The following is a 14,015-nucleotide window of genomic DNA, read 5'->3' as shown; positions in this document are numbered from 1 at the left end:
GAGCATGAGCCAAGTATGAGGATTAGCCCAAACCCTAAGTGATTTGGTCCATATAAGCTATTTTCTATAGTCTCTATCATTCCAACAAACTTAGCATAAATCACGAGTAAAAGAGAAAATAACAATCTGTGTAATTTATGTTGATACAGAAATCTGCTTATTTCTCCATGTATGAGCCTCTTGTCCACCTCCTGAAGTAAATTACTCTGAAAAACTGCTAAAATCTATCTTGCTTAAAACAGGTACAGCTAGCTCACTGAAGGATCAGATTACAGTTACCTATGTAATGATGAGAGATGGCCAAGTAGTGTGAAAGATAATGATGGAAAACACACAGACTGCTGTTTTCTAGTAAGTTTAGTATTAGTATAGTAAGTTCTAGTAAGTTTAGTTCTAGGATTTTTTAATCTCTCTCCAGTGCTGGATTCACAGCTACACCACTCAGTATTATTTTTTATTTATTTTACTCACCTATGTAATGCCAAAGCACTTCACAGTAATCATCACTGTCTATAATGGAGCTCACAGTCTAAATTCCCTATCAGTATGTCTTTGGAGTTTGGGCAGAAACCGTAGAAACTGGAGGAAACACAGGGAGAATATGCAACCTCCTTGCAGATGTTGTCCTTGATTATATATATACACACACATACATACACACACACACACTGCCTTTCCTTTCAAAAGTTTGGGGTCACCCAGACAATTTTGTGTTTTCCATGAAAACTCATGCTTTTATTAATCAAATGAATTGCCGAATTAATTTAAAATCTTGTCCAGACACTGACAAGGTTCGAAAAAAGATTTTTATTTGAAATAGTAATTTTCTCCTTCAAACTTTTCTTTCATCAAACAATGCTCCTTTGCAGCAATTCCAGCATTGCAGACCTTTGGCATTCTAGCAGTAAATTTGCTGAGGTAATCTGGAGAAATTTCACCCCAAGCTTCCAGAAGCCTCTCCCACAAATTGGTTTGGCTTTATGGGCACTTTTTGCGTACCATATGGCCAAGCTGTTCCCACAACAGCTCAATGGGGCTGAAATCTGGTGACTGCGCTGGCCACTCCATTACAGATAGAATACCAGCTGCCTGCTTCTTCCATAAATAGTTCTTGCATAATATGGAGGTATGCTTTGGGTCATTGTCCTGTTGTAGGATGAAATTGGCTCCAATCAAGCGCTGTCCACAGGGTATGGCATGGCATTGTAAAATGGAGTCATAGCCTTCCTTATTCAAAATCCTTTTACCTTGTACAAATCTCCCACTTTACCAGCACCAAAGCAACCCCAGACCATCACATTACCTCCACCATGCTTGACAGATGGCGTCAGGCACTCTTCCAGCATCTTTTCAGTTGTTCTACATCTCACAAATGTTCTTCTGTATGATCCAAACACCTCAAACTTGGATTCGTCTGTCTATAACACTTTTTTCCAATCTTCCTCTGTCCAATATCTGGTTCTTTTGCCCATATTAATTTTTTCCTTTTATTAGCCACTCTCAGATATGGCTTTTTCTTTGCCACTCTGCCCTGAAGGCCAGCATCCCGAAATTGCCTCTTCATTGTAGACGTTGACACTGGTGTTTTGCGTGTACTATTTAATGAAGCTGCCAGTTGAGGACCTGTGAGGCGTCGATTTCTCAAACTACAGACTCTAATGTACTTGTCTTGTTGCTCAGTTGTGCAGCAGGGCCTCCCACTTCTCTTTCTACTCTGGTTAGAGCCTGTTTGTGCTCTCCTCTGAAGGGAGTAGTACACACCGTTGTAGGAAATCTTCAGTTTCTTGGCAATTTCTCACATGGAATAGCCTTCATTTCTAAGAACAAGAATAGACTGTCGTTTCACATGAAAGTTCTTTTTTTCTGGCCATTTTGAGAGTTTGATGGAACCAACAAATGTAATGCTCCAGATTCTCAACTAGCTCAAAGGAAGGTGAGGTTTATAGCTTCTCTCATCAGCCAAACTGTTTTCAGCTGTGCTAACATACTTGCACAAGGGTTTTCAAGGGTATTCTAACCATCAATTAGCCTTCTTACACAGTTAGCAAACACAAAGCACCATAAGAACACTGGAGTGATGGTTGTTGGAAATGGGCCTCTACACCTATGAAGATATTGCATTAGAAACCAGACGTTTGCAGCTAGAATGGTCATTTACCACATTAACAATGTATAGAGTGTATTTCTGAATCATTTAATGTTAGCTTCATTGGAAAAAAACTGTGCTTCTCTTTCAAATATAAAGAAATTTCTAAGTAACTCTAAACTTTTGAACGGTAGTGTGTATATATACACACACACATATATACACACACACACATATATACACATTATATATAAACATACACACATATATTTACATATACACACACACATATACATATATATCATTAAATCGGGAAGTCTTTAGCCTTTTACATATAACATTTTGTAATCAATGTATTTACACAAAAGATTGAGAACATTTTTTTATCGTTCATACCTATAATTCCTATAGAGGTGTGAATGGAAAAAAAAACATCCATTCACATATTTTTAAAGACTAAACAACAACTTCCCCAAAAACGTGACTTTATAATATTAAGGGTACCGTTACACCTAGCGATGCACCAGCGATCCCGACCAGCGATATGACGCGGTCAGGATCGATGGTGCATCGCTAGGTGGTCGCTAGTGAGCTGCCACACAGGCAGATCTCACCAGCGACATCGCTGGGGACGGGGATCGCTACTTACCTGTCAGACGCGGCGATCCTGCGTCCTCCCGCCTGGCTCCACGCGTCGCTCGTCGGCGCCACAGGAAGTGCCGCAGGAAGTGACCGACGAGGAATGGTCCAGGAGCTTCTCGCGCGATCAGCGATAACCAGCAGGGGAGCGGTCGGAGGTAAGTATCACATGCAGCGATATCGCTAGCAATATCGCTGCTACGTCACAAAATCGGTGACTTTACAGCGATATTGCTAGCGATATCGCAGTGTGTAACGGGGGCTTAAGACTAAGCTCACACTAGGCGATTTTACAGCATGTTTTTTATTGTAATTTTCAGCTGCGTTTTACAGTACCAGCTAAGTCTTTGAGATTTCAGAAATCTCACGGACACAGCTTGTTTTTTTGTCATCAGGATTTTGTGCTTTGTATGTTTTTTTGCACAATGGAGCATGTCACTTTCAGTTTTTTCAGCGTTTTTCACCCATTGCAATGAATGGGTGGTGAAAAAAATGCACCAAAAACGCAGCTATTAGGTTTTGCTATGTTTTTTGTGCCAAAACCTGATTCCATAGAATAGGACTGTTTTTTCAACACTAAACTTTATCAGCATGTACAAGACACAAATCTAGCATGCCAAAACCGCAGCAACAAAACAAGGAAAACATGCTTTTTTCTGCAGCTTCTTTCCTGCCAAGAGATCAAATTTTAATTCAGAAAATAAACGCTGAAAAAACGCCTAGTGTGAACTTAATCTAAGTCTCTGATAAAGATTTGCTTCCGCAACGATTCGCTTTCTCCAACATTTTTGGTAAATCTGTGTGTAGAAGCAATCAGATAAGAATGTGAATTTAGACCTCGTCATCCAGTTTTATAAAACTGCAACCACCGATTATATTATGGAATTATTTATCCGATTTTCTATTTTATTTTTTATGTTGTGACTCTAAAGTTGGAGTGTCACTTTAAGGAAAAGATGTGGTAGTATATACAAAAAATCAAGTACCGTTATCTAAAACGGGATAACCCATTAATCATGGTATACTAAATTGGCTAAGAGGATAGTAGTGAATGTCTGAAATGATTTGCAGTGCAAAAAAAAACAAATTTTATAGTTTTCAGTTTCCATGCTCTTACTCTGCTGCTGTTAGTACTCTCTGCTGCTACAGATGGTTTCTAGAAAGAATCAGTCTCCTTCCCCCTCTGGAAGCTGGCATTATAGTCCCTTCTTACATTCCCTGTAGTCGTCTAATGTATACTGCGATAGTCTGTAGTCCCATCCTAACAAGCAGGTAGAAAGCTATTTCTTTTGGATACCCTGCAGTGAACAAAGTATCACACCTAGCCGTAGAGAGAATGACTGAATAATGATAGTAAATATACAAAGAATATACACTGTGCTCACAATTATTAGCCAAGTGAGTATTTTGAACACATTGTCATTTGTATGCATATTTTCCAACTGAAATAATAATTGTGGACACTAATAGCTGCCCAACAATTCTGTATACATAGATAATATCTTACAAAAGACAAAACATAATTTTGTACTTTAAATATTGAGATTTCAGGTTTATTAATCTTTTGTATTGCTGGAGTTGTCCCATAATAAAATGAATAATCCAAAATACAAATTGCCCAATAATTGTGCACACAGTGTAATATTTATTGTTGAGATGACCCCTTTACGGAGGATTTTTTTCCATAACGGTATAGAACACTACTTATAATATAGTGGAGGAGCTAAAAAGAGTTTTGTGTTTGGAACTGAATCCATTTAAGGAGAGATACACCTGGCTGGCTCAGTAAGGGTACCGTTACACCTAGCGATGTACCAGCGATCCCGACCAGCGATATGACGCGGTCAGGATCGCTGGTGCATTGCTAGGTGGCCGCTAGTGAGCTGCCACACAGGCAGATCTCACCAGCGACATCGCTGGGGACGGGGATCGCTACTTACCTGTCAGACGAGGCGATCCTGCGTCCTCTCGCCCGGCTCCACGCGTCGCTCATGATCACAGCAGGAAGCGCCGCAGGAAGTGACCGACGAGGAATGGTCCAGCAGCTTCTCGCGCGATCAGCGATAACCAGCGGGGGAGCCGGTCGGAGGTAAGTATCACATGCAGCGATATCGCTAGCAATATCGCTGCAACGTCACAAAATCGGTGACTTTACAGCGATATTGCTAGCGATATCGCAGTGTGTAACGGGGGCTTTAATGTGTATGTATGTGGCTGCGGAGGAAGAAGTTAATTACTTTCTATTTCATGTTATATAAAAGGATATTAGGGGTTGTATAAGGCAAATTATACAATACATTGGAGCCTTTCAATAAAATGATTGGAGTAATAATGGAGCAATATTCCATTAAGAAAATCATCCACTAATTTAGAATATTTACTGTTCCAATGCCATTGATTTCAGAATTTAGGGAATTCCTATATTTGTACAGATTTTGTAGCACTAAGGCTGGAGTCACACATAGCGACTCACCAGCGATCCTGACAACGATATCAATGTGTCAGGAATGGATCGCTGGTGAATCGCTATGTGATCACTGGTGAGCTGTCAAACAGACAGCTTCACCAGCGATCAGCACAGCGACGTCCAGCGCCGCTATGCACGTTAGTAACCAGCGCGCTGATGCAGGAAGCTGGTAACTAACGTACACATCGGGTATCCAAGGGACGCACGTCCCTTGGATACCCGATGTGTACATTAGTTACCAGCAGATCGCTGGTCTCCCGCCTGTCACGCGCAGCGATGCGTGGTGGTCAGCCGGAGACCAGCGACCAAAAAAAAGTCCTGGCCTTTCCTGCAGCGATCAGCGATACCAGCAGGTGGGCCGGTCGCTGATCGCTGTCACACACAGCGATCTCGCTGGTGAGGTCGCTGTTGTGTCACAAAAATTGTGACTCAGCAGCGATCTCGCTAGTGAGATCGCTATGTGTGACGGGGCCTTAAGACTCCGGACAGGTCTGTATTTATACTGAACAGTGAACTAAACTAGAGGAATTAGTTTAGTGAGCACACAGAAATCTCTGCAAATCTCATTGTTTTGCATGAGAAGATGAAAGTGGCAAGAAATGAGCAGTATTTCTCCTGCAATAAAACAGATGGTTTAATTTTATCTGCAAAAAACAGGGGTTTAAGTGATATTGTTATTGGCTATAGATCGAGGATAAAATATATGATGCAGTTTCTGCAATGTGTAGAGACCGTACTTGCTAGCATTGTAAAATATCTACAGGAACAGTTCAATGCTCTTTCTAAGCTTCTGTGGGTTAGCCTTTATATTCAACTGCTCACTCTGCTGTTCTTCATTTCTGGCTATCCAAAATTACTACCGGGGGAGGTCAGTGATACATATAATTCCTGAAGCCACCATTATCCGAAAGACCTTAATGACTATAGACCTGTAGCATTGACATCACACCTGATGAAGGTATTAGAGAGATTGGTTCTCACACGTCTCCGTCCTCTAGTAAGCTCGAATATGGACCCTCTCCAGTTTGCCTACAGGCCGGGCATTGGTGTGGATGATGCCATTATCCACCTTCTAGATAGGACTCTCTCTCACCTGGAGAAACCTGGGAACACTGTGAGAATAATGTTCTTCAATTTCTCTAGTGCTTTTAATACCATACAGCCAGGTCTACTAAGAGACAAGCTGGGCCTTGTTGGCGTGGACCTCCAACTCTCCTCCTGGATCCTTAACTACCTCACGAACCGACCTCAGTTTGTAAAGGTTCGGGACAGTGTGTCAGACACGGTGATCTGCAATACAGGGGCACCTTAAGGTACAGTTATTGCCCCTTTTCTCTTCACACTGTACACTGCGGATTTTAGGTGCAACTCATCTAGCTGCTACTTGCAGAAGTATTCTGATGACTCTGCAATATTAGGCCTCATCACAGGAGGTGATGAAAGAGAGTACAGAGATACTAACCAAGCTTTTGTGGAGTGGTGTCAGAGGAACCACCTTAGGATTAATTCCGGGAAGACCAAGGAATTGGTGGTGGACTTTCGCAAGGGCAAAAATCCACCAGTAGTGGTGAACATTCAGGGAAATGACATTGAGATAGTCGACACCTATAAGTACCTTGGTGTGATCCTCAATAATAAGCTTGACTGGCCCATCACTTGGATGCAGTGTACAGGAAGAGCCAAAGCAGGCTTTATCTGCTCAGAAGGCTGAGAGCCTTCGGAGTTAGAGGGGCACTCCTTGCATCCTTCTTCAACTCTGTTGTGGCATCAGTCATCTTCTTTGGTGTGGCGTGCTGGGGTAGTGGCATATCAACCAGGGACAGGAATAGGCTGGACAAACTGATTAGAAGGGCCAGCTCTGTCCTGGGATGCCCCCTTGATCCAGTTCAGGAAGTAGGCGACAGGAGGATACTGGCCAAGGTGAGCTACATGGTGCAGAATGAATCCCATCCCATGCATGAGACCTTGACAAAGATGTGCAGTACTGTCAGTGACCGGCTACTTCATCCTAAATGTGAGAGGGAGCGCTATCGAAAGTCCTTCCTTCCTGCTGCAGTTAGGCTGTATAACCAGCACTGTCCAAAACGGAGAACGACCCAAACAGTGAACTGATAGATCCAAAGTTGTGACAGTCTGGTTACATTCCCCCCCCCCCTGTATATGTACCTACCTACTGTCAATGTAATGCCTTTATGCATCTGTATCTATACTTGTTCCTGCCTTGCTACTGTAATGCTCTGAATTTCCCCATGGTGGGACGATTAAAGGATTATCTTATCTTATTAGAGGGAGTTCCCTGTATAGAGTGATAATAGAGTGATACATGATAAGATTCTATCTGCAGCCACTACTAGGGGGAGATCGTTGTATACAGATACATGATAAGATTCTGTCTGCAGTCACCACTAGGGGGAGCACCCTGTATACAGAGATACATGATAAGATCCTGTCTGCAGCCACCACTAGGGGGAGCTCCCTGTATACATATACATGATAAGATTCTGTCTGCAGCCACCACTAGGGGGAGCTCCCTGTATACAGAGATACATGATAAGATTCTGTGTGCAGCCACCACTAGGGGGAGCTCCCTGTATACAGAGATACATGATAAGATCCTGTGTGCAGCCACCACTAGGGGGAGCTCCCTGTATACAGAGATACATGATAAGATTCTGTCTGCAGCTACCACTAGGGGGAGCTCCCTGTATACAGAGATACCTGATAAGATCCTGCCTGAAGCCACCATTAGGGGGAGCTCCCTGTATACAGAGATACATAAGATTCTGTCTGCAGTCACCACTAGGGGGAGCTCCCATTACACAGAGATACATAAGATCATGTCTGCAGTCACCACTAGGGGGAGCTCCCTGTATACAGAGATACATGATAACATTCTGTCTGCAGCCACCACTAGGGGGAGCTTCCTGTATATAGAGACACGTGATAAGTTTCTGCCTGCGGCCACCACTATGCTTCACCTACTGGTAATTTCTGACACCTAGAAATGAATCATTTATTTTTTTGGGGCATGAAAAAATAATATTTGAAACGATGTGTCAGATAAAGCTCCAACTCTTGTATTCTAAACATTAAATCAATCGCTACAGAAACTGGACCTAAAAATAAAAAGTTGCTCAAAGAGGGACATGCACAATAAAAAAAAAAATAGAAAAATAAGTATTGTGAATTAAATTGGAAACATCAAATAATCCAGCATCCATAGGAACTTTGGCTAAGTATTGTGTAGGATTTTACATGTTTGGCTCCAGTGTAGGGAATATTATAAAATAACGAAAAATAATGATCCCCTTCTCCTTGAATTCCCTTCTGCTCTAGTAGCACAGCTCCAGTGGTCCCTGCAAATTATGCCATTTTGTCCATCATCCTTGTGACTGCTGCAGCCAATCACTGGCCTCAAATGCAATGCATGCAACTGTTAACATGGAAACTAGTGACAGGTTACAGTGATCATGTGACCGATGGATGGAATGTCATCACTGCAGGACAAGCAGGGTCCCTTGGATCAGCGGCACACCCTAGTCCAGAGATACATGTTAAATATTACTTATATAGTTACTGTATGTGCTGTAAAAAAGTGGAAATTATTGTGCATGTATTTTTTGCATCCATCTATATCCTTTTTTATGCTGCTTACTCCATTTAAAAGTGGATAGAACTGAGGGACATGACCACCCGAGGCTTGACAAAGTAGTCATAATTTACTAGAGAAATTCTAGCTAAATTTATTTAGATTTGTTTTTTTGTCCCATGAGTTGCCAGAGATGCACCGTGACCTCATTATGAATCAGTAGTATCTTGTTGAAACCGGCATATTACCAAGATCAGCTTATAAAATGCAGGTCTTAATAAATTTCCCCTACATCGCTAACAATACAATGCAACATTGGTGTAATGTAATGGTGTGCTTAATGTGAAGTCTTAGACTATGTTCACTCATTGCATTTTTGCTGCGTTTTTCCTTTTGCTGTTTTGGCAGTAAGAAACTAGCCTCAAAAAAGCAGGTTTTGTATTAGTTTTTGTTGCATTTTTTTGCTGCTTTTTTTGTCAGGGTACATTTGTTTCTTGTGCATGCTAATAAAGTTTAGTTCATAAAAAAATGTGATTCTACTTCATGAAGTTGGCACCAATTACGCAGCAAAATCTGATACCTGTGTTTATTCACTACCCATTGCTTGTAATTGTGCAGCGGGGTTGGTGCAGTGCGACAGATAGGCAGGGACCGCAGAACGTTCAACATAAGCAGTGTCTTTATTTTCAGAATCGAATTCAAGAGTGATATCCTCCGGATCACAGCCGGGTTTCCTCAAATACAGTCTGTGTTCAAAACCTGTTGCCGCGGGCAATGGCACAGTCGTGTCTCTTGGGTGCATCAGCCACCTTGAGGCCCTTTTACATTTAGCGATGCACCAGCGATCCGACCAGCGATCCGACCCGGTCAGGATCGCTGGTGCATCGCTAAATGATCACTAGTGAGCTTTCATACAGAAAGATCTCACAGCGATGCAGCAGCGACGCAGTGCACGATACTCACCTTTCACACACCGCGATCCTGACGTCCTCCCGCCCGCGTCCACGCGTCGCTCGTCGTCACAGCAGGAAGTCTCAGCAGGAAGCGCCCGACGAAAAATGGAGCCGGACATTCTCGCGCGATCAGCAATGGACAGCGGGGGAGCCGGTCGTTGGTAAGTATCACACATAGCGATATCGCTATAACGTCACAAAACCAGTGACGTTTTAGCGATATTGCTAGCGATATCGCTTAGTGTAAAACCCCCTTTGAAGTCCCTGGCTCTGTGTTATCTCCACACAGACCTGGGTGCACAGAGCCTCCTGCTCTGCAGTTTGCAAACTCCAAACTGACACACCCAAGACAACTGACAGATTTAAATGGAATTGTGGCCATAGAGCTACTTCCAAAACCTGGAGTGGAGAGAGGGATTTGCCGCACTACCAAATCTGCAAATCCCTCTAAAAATAAAAGCCCTTGTCGGGTTTCTGCTGTAAACACAAGGCGCTCCAGCGGGTTTAATATGACTCCGTCCACATCATGGGGGACACATATCGACCCCCGCATATGATCTCCCACGCTGACTCACAGGGTGAAAAACGCTGAAAATACGCTAAAAGAAGTGACATGCTGCATTTGGCAAAAACCAAGGTATTGCACAAAATACGGATGACAAAAACCCATGATGTGTTGATGAGATTTCTATAATCTCATGGACTTTGCTGGAACTGTAAAATGCAGCTGAAAATTTGCTTAAATAAGGCATTGAAAAAACGCAACCTGTGAACATAGCCTTGCAGTGCAGAGCGGCAGTAAACTCTTTGGTGTGCGGCCCTGTTCCTTTCAGCGTTCCTGACTTGAGGATATTTCCTCAGAAAATTGCTCTTTTAGTACATCAGACATCCAGATAAAAACATGAGTGGGAATCAGTTATGTCCCTGTTCAGGTGTCCTAGAAGCAGGTAACAGATCTCTTATCAGCGGCTGGCATAGGTCATCCCTCAGCAGGTAGGAAGCAGCAGGAAACAGTTAATCCTCCCTTAGCTGCAGGCACCTTCTTCTGCCCAAAGCTCGTTTTCTCTTCAAAAGTGAACATTTCTACACTGCTGCCAATAAAATTCTCATTTTTTTCTGTAATCCACCTGGCAGAAATTACCATCCGACAACTGCTGCTACCATTGGGCCGTCCAATCACGAGAGCCGTTATTTATAGAGGTAAGTTATAAGCGAGATACATCATGCAATGTGTTATGCATTAGACCTTGCATGCCAAAAATGTATTATAATTTCCATTAGTTTTGACATACTTGCCAACTTTTAAAGACCGGTATCCAGAGGCTGGCAAGGGCAGCATGTACAGCCTACCAGCAGAATTATTTTAACCAAAACCAGACCTAAGCCCATTCAACATCCAAGCCCACTCTATATTCTGCCAATTCCAAGACACTACAAAACATCCTGACCTGCTGCTTCTGGAAGTTGTCAGCAGTGCCCATAAGATTTGCCAACACTTCATGGAATCTGGGAGTCCTTCCCTTTTTCTGGGAGGATTTAGCAGAGAAGTCGATTTTCAAACCAAAAGTACAACTGTATGGTCAAATGCAAAATTGTGACAATATAATATTGCATGGTATTCTGTGCCATAAATAAGGATATACCATTTATAATTGGTGGAGGTCCCCACCAGACCTGAAAATGAGGAGACCATCACACTGGTTTAGAACTCTATGCCCTACTAAGTGGTGCCACCGACCACCCGCTATGCAGCTCATATGTATGTGGCATCACTATGCACAAAAAAAAAAATCAGTTAAAGCGATGCATCTCACTATATGAATGCTGGATCACCGAATAAAAGGGGGGCCAAAGATGTTGAATCCCAACAGATCATAAAGTGATTTTAGATCCAATGTCTTACTGGGAAAACTTTTGTGTTCAGTAAAATTGCATGGTATTTCCATATAACACTTTAGGCAGATAAATCAATAACTAAATTGCAAATACATGATGTTGCATATGCTGCAAGGGAAGTGGTACTGAAAAACCAGGTGGCTTTGCTATTCAGGGGTGTGGGACAGCTGGTTACCCTTGTTAGACTTTTGATGGTAGCCAGACATTATTTACATTGATTTAATTTATTTTTATAGGTTGGCTCCGTTTCGATAAATTACTTGTTTTAGTGACAGATCTGATTTTTTTTCTACAGATTTTCTGACTTTGAGATTTCACAGACTTTACTTTCCCTGCTGAATAGATTTATATGAGCAAACACTGGGTGACGTTGCTGAATCAGTATCAGGACAGAGCACACCCGGCCCATATCCGGGGTCAGATGTTCCAGGTGAGGTGTCTGCTGATTTATAGGAGATGAAAAAGACATGGAGAACATCTGTGGCCGATAAATCAGGAAGAATTGTGAAGAATAATGATAAACAGAATAGAACTGAATCTTACATCTGTTTATATACAAGTGGATCTTGGAAATGACTTCATCAGGTGGAAGGCAAAGAGGTTTATTCTGTTTGTACGGTAATTACAGATCCTGTTAACCGATCCGGACTGTATTGGTCTATGTTGGGGCGGTTCAAAAGCTTAAAAGCTATCATTTTGGAGATGAGGTATAAATTCACAACCATGTTAATGCCCCGTCACACATAGCGACGCACCAGCGATCCCGACAACAATATCAACTTGTCAGGATCGCTGGTGAGCCGTCAAACAGGCAGCTTCACCAGCGATCAGCACCAGCGACGCTGAGCGCGCGGCGTCGCTGTGTACGTTACCAGCGCGCTGATGCAGGGAGCTGGTAACTAAGGTACACATTGGGTTTTTAAGCGGCGTGCGTCACTTAGAAACCCGATGTGTACCTTGGTTACCAGCTCCCTGCATCAGCGCGCTGATAACTAAGGTACACATCGGGTTTCTAAGCACCGAGCGGTGCTCGGAAACCCTGCGTTTACCTTAGTTAAGGAAGCTTTATTCCGAAACGCGCGTCGGGGCGCGTTCTCAGGCATCCCCAGGCATTATCCTTCGGCTCCTTAGGTATTATTTAATTTCAGCTCCCATTACTTTTTTTTTTTTTTTTTCCCCTTCTCACATTGTATGACACTTTTGTGGTGTCTCCTCTTTGGTCACTACACCAATTTTTTCTATTACACTTTCTATTTCACTTATTGTCGGTATTATTGTTGTTGCAATCATTATTATTTTTTATTATTTTTTGTACACTGTGTTTACACTATTTTTGTTAATTTATTATTATATGGTGTACTGTATACACATTTCACTTTGGGGGCTTGATTAAGGTCTCATTAATACTTTTTTCCTTCTTGAGCCTGTGCCTCATAGGTATACATTTTACCCTATGTTATAGGATATTATAATCCATTATTATGCATGTATCTGGGATGCCTTTTTATTATTATTTTTTACCATTATTGTTTATCTAAGTGTACACCCATTTATATTATTAAAGGTGTTTTTATCTATTTTTCACGTGTTGTTGTATATATTATTTCCACTTGGTACTCTGTCAGTATCATCTTCCACCATACTCATTACTCCGAGGCAGCGGACCTCTGGTACGGGGGAAAAGCGTGATAGGTCGGGTAAGGAAGATCTGTGAGATGGGGGAAAATGATCAGTTCAGATTTGTCGGCATTGAGTTTGAGGAAGCAAGAGGAGAAGAAGGAGGATATGGCTGATAGACACTCCGGGATTCTGGACAGCAGAGAGGTGACATCTGGGCCAGGGAGGTAGATCTGAGTATCATCGGCATAAAGGTGGTACTGGAATCCATGGGACTTTATGAGTTGCCGCAGGCCAAGTGTATAGATTGAGAAGAGTAGGGGTCTTAGAACAGAGCCTTGGGGGACTCCAACAGAGAGAGGGTGGGATGAGGAGGTAGTGTGGGAGTGGGAGATGCTGAATGTGCAGTTGGAAAGGTATGAGGAGATCCAGGATAGGGCGAGGTTTTTGATGCCAAAGGAGGAGAGGATCTGTAGTAGGAGGCAGTGGTCAACTGTGTCGAAAGCAGAGGACAGGTCTAGAAGGAGGAGTATTGTCCGTTAGCTTTGGCTGTAAGTAGGTTGTTGGTAATATTGGTCAGGCCTGTCTCAGTGGAATGATGGGGCGGAAACCAGATTGTAGATTGTCAAAGAGCAAGTTAGATGAGAGGTGGGAGGAAAGTTCAGCGTGGACATGCTGTTCCAGGAGTTTAGAAGCGAATGGGAGCAGCTTTATTGGGCGATAGCTGGACATGGCAGTTGGGTCTAGGGTTGGCTTTTTAAGGATAGG

General features: G+C 42.6%; 1 protein-coding gene and 1 long non-coding RNA gene across 4 annotated transcripts in view; one reads left to right on the top strand and one right to left on the bottom strand.

Annotated features, from left to right (window-relative positions):
* The window catches only part of LOC141048759 (uncharacterized), a 75,838-nt gene extending 63,708 nt beyond the window's left edge, over positions 1 to 12,130 (top strand). The window contains exons 2-3 of the long non-coding RNA XR_012220134.1: positions 10,869 to 10,934; positions 11,926 to 12,130. This is a non-coding gene — a long non-coding RNA (uncharacterized lncRNA). The remainder of the gene's footprint in view (positions 1 to 10,868; positions 10,935 to 11,925) is intronic.
* PDE4B (phosphodiesterase 4B) overlaps positions 1 to 14,015 on the bottom strand; it is a 577,622-nt gene that overhangs the window by 285,139 nt on the left and 278,468 nt on the right. The gene's annotated exons all lie outside the window — the stretch shown is intronic.

The sequence above is a fragment of the Dendrobates tinctorius genome, unplaced genomic scaffold, assembly GCF_039654945.1.
Source record: "Dendrobates tinctorius isolate UK_male_01 unplaced genomic scaffold, ASM3965494v1 ptg000138l, whole genome shotgun sequence".
NCBI classification, from domain to species: domain Eukaryota; kingdom Metazoa; phylum Chordata; class Amphibia; order Anura; family Dendrobatidae; genus Dendrobates; species Dendrobates tinctorius.
The sequence above is the reverse complement of the archived record's forward strand: the minus strand, read 5'-3'. Positions and strand labels throughout refer to the sequence as shown.